The sequence below is a fragment of the Canis lupus genome, chromosome 29 (genome assembly GCF_003254725.2).
Source record: "Canis lupus dingo isolate Sandy chromosome 29, ASM325472v2, whole genome shotgun sequence".
In the NCBI taxonomy this organism is placed as follows: Eukaryota; Metazoa; Chordata; class Mammalia; order Carnivora; family Canidae; genus Canis; species Canis lupus.
Window position 1 is genome coordinate 25,979,478 of NC_064271.1, and position 6,000 is coordinate 25,985,477.

Consider the following 6,000-nt stretch of genomic DNA (forward strand, 5'->3'; position numbering starts at 1 on the left):
CTACTAGATAATTCTCAGTACTGCACTAGCAAGAATACTTAGTCCACTCTGTTGGCATTTGCAAGCCTGGACAGTTTTTAAACAGTTGTCATTGCCTGATCATAATCAACTATAAAAATTACCAAAACGAAATTTGTGATGAATAGGTGTCAGAGTCTTGAAATGAGATCCCAGAGACCACTCACACCAGTGAGAATGGGGAAAATTAACAAGGCAGGAAACCACAAATGTTGGAGAGGATGCGGAGAAAAGGGAACCCTCTTAGATTGTTGGTGGGAATGTGAACTGGTGCAGCCACTCTGGAAAACTGTGTGGAAGTTCCTCAAAGAGTTAAAAATAGACCTGCCCTACGACCCAGCAATTGCACTGTTGGGGATTTACCCCAAAGATTCAGATGCAATGAAACGCCGGGACACCTGCACCCCAGTGTTTCTAGCAGCAATGTCCACAATAGCCAAACTGTGGAAGGAGCCTCGGTGTCCATCGAAAGATGAATGGATAAAGAAGATGTGGTCTATGTATACAATGGAATATTACTCAGCCATTAGAAACGACAAATACCCACCATTTGCTTCAACGTGGATGGAACTGGAGGGTATTATGCTGAGTGAAGTAAGTCAATCGGAGAAGGACAAACATTATATGGTCTCATTCATTTGGGGAATATAAATAATAGTGAAAGGGAATAGAAGGGAAGGGAGAAGAAATGTGTGGGAAATATCAGAAAGGGAGACAGAACATAAAGACTCCTAATTCTGGGAAACGAACTAGGGGTGGTGGAAGGGGAGGAGGGCGGGGGGTGGGGGTGAGTGGGTGACGGGCACTGAGGGGGGCACTTGATGGGATGAGCACTGGGTGTTATTCCGTATGTTGGCAAATTGAACACCAATAAAAAATAAATTTATTATAAAAAGAGAGAGAGAGAGATCCCAGAGACCAAAGAACTCACATAAACCCTAGGAATCAAATGGTTGCATGGTAAGTTGGTAGATCCGGTATGTTAGGACTATTTCTGAGCTTCAGTTCATAACTGAATAGCTGGTTCAAGAACTCCACAGCACCACCAATTAACGGCATATAATTGACATCAGTAGACTACTTCATCAACAATAGCACATGACACAGTCTTCTGAAGCTCAGGTGGGACATTCCCCAAGACAGACCACAATGTGGGCCCTAAAATGCACCTTAACTTTTAAAAGCATAAAAGTTACATTATGTATGCTCTCAACCACAATGGAATAAAACTAGAAATCAATAAGAAAAAAACAGCTGGAAAATTCCTAAATGCTTAGAGATCAATAAGAAACCTTCAAAATACCATATAGATCAAAAGAGAAATCTCAAGAGAAATTAACAAATACTGTGAACTAAATGAAAATACAAATTATCAAAATTTATAAGATTCAGCAAAGCAGTTCATAAAGAGAAATCCATGATATTAAATGCACATATTAGAAAAGAAGAGAGATCTAACATCACCAAGAAGATATAAAGATGGCAAATAAACATGCAAATATTTTCAGCATCAAATGTCATCAAGGAATTGCAAGTTAAAACAGTAATAAGATTCCACTACTCATCCAGTGGAATTCTAGTCTGAAATCCAAAACAGTAGAACACCACATGCTGGCAAGGATGTAGAACAATAGTAACTCTCATTCATTGCTGGTAGAAATGCAAAATGGTACAGCTACTTTGTAAGACAGTTTGACAGTGTCTTATAAAACTAAACATACACTTGCCAGACCATCCACCAATCACACTCTTTGGTATTTACCTCAAGAGTTGAAATGAATGAGTTGAAAATTCATGTTCACACAAAAACCTGCATACAGATTTTATAGCAGCTTTATTCATAATTGTCAAAACGTGAAAGTAACCAAGGTGTCCTCCAGGAGGTGAATGGATAGATAAACTGTGAAATATCCAGACAATAGAATATTATTCAGTGCTAAAAAGAAATGGAGCTATCAATGCATGAGAACACATAAAGGAAACTAAAATGCATGTTATTAACTGAAAGAAGCCAATTTGAAAAGGCTACATAAGTATGATTCCAGCTATATGACATTTTGCAAAAGGCAATAATGAAGACAGTAAAAGATCAGTGAGTGCCACAAGTTAGTAGGGAGACAAGAATAATAGGTAGAGCACAGCGAATTTTTAGGGCAGTGAAAATACTCTGTACGTTACTATAATGATGGGAAATATGTAGCTAATTTGTCAATATCCATAGAAAGTACAACACCATTATCAAACCCTAATGTTAACTATGAACTTTGGAGAATCATGATTTGTCAATATAGGTTCACAGATGGTAATAAATGTACCACTGTGGTGTGGAATATCAACAGTCAGAGAGCTTGTGTATGTGTGGGGCCTGGGAACCCTCTGAACTCTCCATTTCAGTTTCCTGTGAATATAAAACTTCTCTAAAAAATAAAGTTTATTATTTTTTTAAAAGCTGGCCTAAAAGCTCAGCACCAATGACCCAACTGAGTGTTAAAACACAGACATTAACAATTCTCGGTTCCAAAGCAGTTCAAAAAAAGTAGTACTTTGAAGGTTAAATAGCTTTAAAAGTATCTTGAACAAATTATTTTCTTCATATTTTAAGTGCAAAATGAATTGATAAAATCAATACCTTTGTAAGTATGAAAAAAATAAGTATAAAAGTATTCTAAGTAAGAAGAAAACATTGCATTATTGCTAATTGTACAGTTTTTTTGTTCAATATAAAATTTAAAAAAACATCGTTACTTACTAGCATCTTAGAATCATATGAAATATGGTAGAGTAAGAAATAGTCGTTGCTGGATGGGGATTTGGCTACTTATGGTGTCATCAACTAGCTTTATGACTATAGAGAAAGGAATTTATGGGAAAAGTAAATGAATTCCATTGGTTCATGGACTTCAAGAGAAGTGGCTACAGATAAATTTGGGAGATAGCAGTGTGTATGTAGATAAGATTGTTTAGAAAAAGAAGGTAATGAGAAATGAATAGAACCAAGGGTGAGATTTTTATTAACTGAGACATAGAAAATTAAGAAAAAGAGAACTATCTAGCACTTAATTGATTAGCAGCTAGGATTGTCATGTTGTATCCACATCCCAAACAAAACCAGTCTTTGTGAGCGTTAGATCAGCAGGCAATGAAATAATCCACTTGGCTGTTGGATTTAGCTGATTTTTTTTTTCAAACCATAGTGATATATTAATCAAACTCACCATGCCCAATTAATATCTCAGTCAAAAAAGTGAAAACACACTGTAACATTTGATTCTGTTATTCATTCTTTTTACTGTATACCCAGAATATATAATTTTTACATTTTTATGCATAATGCCTCGTTTTGAAATCATTCTGATTGTGCCCCTAACACAAAGCATGTGTTTCCATATCAACCCTTATCATGACGCATTCTTATTTCCTGCTTGTCAGTTTTTTTCCCCTTAGAATCCTTGATTCTCAGTGGTTCTAACACTGCCTTACTTCCACCATCAGAAATGCAGCACAGTGTCTGGCATATAGCAAGTGCTCAATAAATCCTTTTAACAAAGTTAATTGAACCATTTCTTAGGACTACGCTTAGATAGATAAGGGCCAATTGCATAGGTTAGAGGAAAGACCGAGAACTTTGACACTACTTACAAGTTGTGTGATCTACAGAAAGTCACATATTCTTTCCCAATTTCCCCATCAATAAAATAGAGATGATAATATCACTTGTCTGGCAAGGTCGTTGAAATGGATTGATTAGGTTTTATATGGAAATAGAGTGCCTAGCCCTGGCACATAGTTACTCAATAGATGGTAACTATTATTATTGTTATAATTAATATGTCCCTTTTGCAAGGACCAAATTTTAACCACAGGGCTCTCTGTGGATTCCATGTCCTCTTTTTATTTGACATTAAGTAACACTCATAAAGAGATGATGGTGTGAAAAACAGTGCGATCTCTGTCTGTAAAGGACTTCACTGATTAAAAAGTCCTTCATCATTCTCAGGCATGGTCTACCTCCTCAGCAGTAATAATGGAGAAGAAATCATTTGGTAATAAAAATGCTTTCATTCTCTTGCAACTCCTCATTCTTATTCCACATTCTCAAACAATAATCATTCTGTTCCTGCATAAATCCTAGACTACAGGTAGAACTTTTATCCAATATGGGTATGAAGCTCTGAGTTTCTCTGTTCCTTCAGGAAACACTTCTAGCTGATTCCCAAACCTGAACTCCAGATAGTCCACTACATTTTTGCTTCAGTCTTGCTTACTGTTTAATGTTTGAATTCTAATCTTGAAGCTTCCAAATTCACGTAGCAAATTGGACAAGAAATCTCCTTTTGTCTATGTCCCTACATGACCTCTAGGGGATTCCCAGAGATAAAGAAATGTTTGTGCTCACTTGCCACCTATATTGACATCAATACCAATGCATTCTATTGGTACAAAGATGGAGGTGTGAGGTCAAAAATAGGAAGGAAATGAAAGCTGTGTGACTAGTAGTGCATGGGAAAAATACTGTTCTATATCATTGGGCATAACTATATCAAGTGCTGAGACAGTACTATAAGAGATAAATGATTCAAGCAGAGTTAGGTGTAGAATTAGAGATAGAAAGTTCAGATCAAAACTCCAAGAAAGACTGGAAAATAATACATGATCTTCTGAAGTAATACTGAGTATCTGAAAACTATTTTTATTATTATTTTAGATCAATAATATTCAGCCACAATAAAAATGCAGTGCTTATTTTTCATAATGGTGCTAAATTAGTTAATTCTGAAAAAATATTGAGAAATCTTTAGATAAATAATAAGTAAAATATGCAAGGTCAGATTTATCAATTTTAACTTAAAAATTCACCTAGAATGATTTTTTTTTAAGATTTTATTTATTTATTCACGAGAGACACAACACAGAGAGGCAGAGACACAGGCAGAGGGAGAAGCATGCAGGGAGCCTGACATGGGACTTGATCCCGGGTCTCCAGGATCATGCCGTGGGCCAAAGGCAGGTGCTAAACCGCTGAGCCACCCGGGCTGCCCTAGAATGATCTTCCCATAAGTTTGATATTTATTCATAGCCATTAACACTAGACACCAATATGAAGCAGAGTTCACATGAGAATTTTCATTCTACAGAAAAGGGTTATTTTCAAGTTTTTACCTCTTTGGACATAATTAAAAGTGTTGGTCTATCCCAACTATCTATAAAGTAATAGGAACCTGATACTTTGTCCTTGATACTCCCTTTTCTCTGCAACTGATGTTTCTTTCTTTTATTTACTCAGTGATTTCTTAGAGGAAGAGTTCCATCTGCTTAACCTTATTTATCTACAAAGATCTAAAAATATGTAAGAGTGAAGCCAGAAAAAGACCACAGATCAAAAATCCAATGAAAGACCAAAATTTACAAAACCCCAAAAATAATGAAACTAACCTGGAAATCAGAGGTCTGGTGAAAGGCAAAGCATATAGATGAAAATGAAAAGGTCCCATAGTGAGCTGCATCTCACCAATTTCGTTAATTCCCATCCAAGGAGCAAAGGAAGATATTGTGTCCATTACTTGAAGTTGAGGGAGCAAGATCTCTAAGAAAAAATGCCCTCCTTTAATAAAGCAAGATTACTGAGAAATCCACTAATGTCTACTTTGTTGCTAATTCAGAACAGTAATAACATGTAAGTAACAAAGTCATGGACCTTGCCTCAGCTTTTCAAGGGAAGACTAACTTGGCTCCAAGAACTTCAAAAACTGTCATTGACCTATGGCTGTTCTGCATTCCTCCAGAACGATAATCAGTCTCCAAGGCTTTCTTAATGGAAAAGTCTCGAATATGATACACATTTCTCTCTCACAAGACAGAAGAAACTCTTTTGCTGGCACAGCAGCCTCACTGTTGCATCTTCATCTGTATACTGGGAATAGTAATACTTGTCACATAGGATTAATGGGTATAATATTCATAAAACACTTTGACTTCTTAGAT

General features: G+C 36.2%; 1 long non-coding RNA gene across 1 annotated transcript in view; it reads right to left on the reverse strand.

The window, feature by feature from the left end:
- Positions 1–5,678, reverse strand: part of LOC112678636 (uncharacterized) — a 90,460-nt gene extending 84,782 nt beyond the window's left edge. Inside the window, exon 1 of the long non-coding RNA XR_007407202.1 lies at positions 5,452–5,678. This is a non-coding gene — a long non-coding RNA (uncharacterized LOC112678636). The remainder of the gene's footprint in view (positions 1–5,451) is intronic.
- Positions 5,679–6,000: the final 322 nt, after the last annotated feature.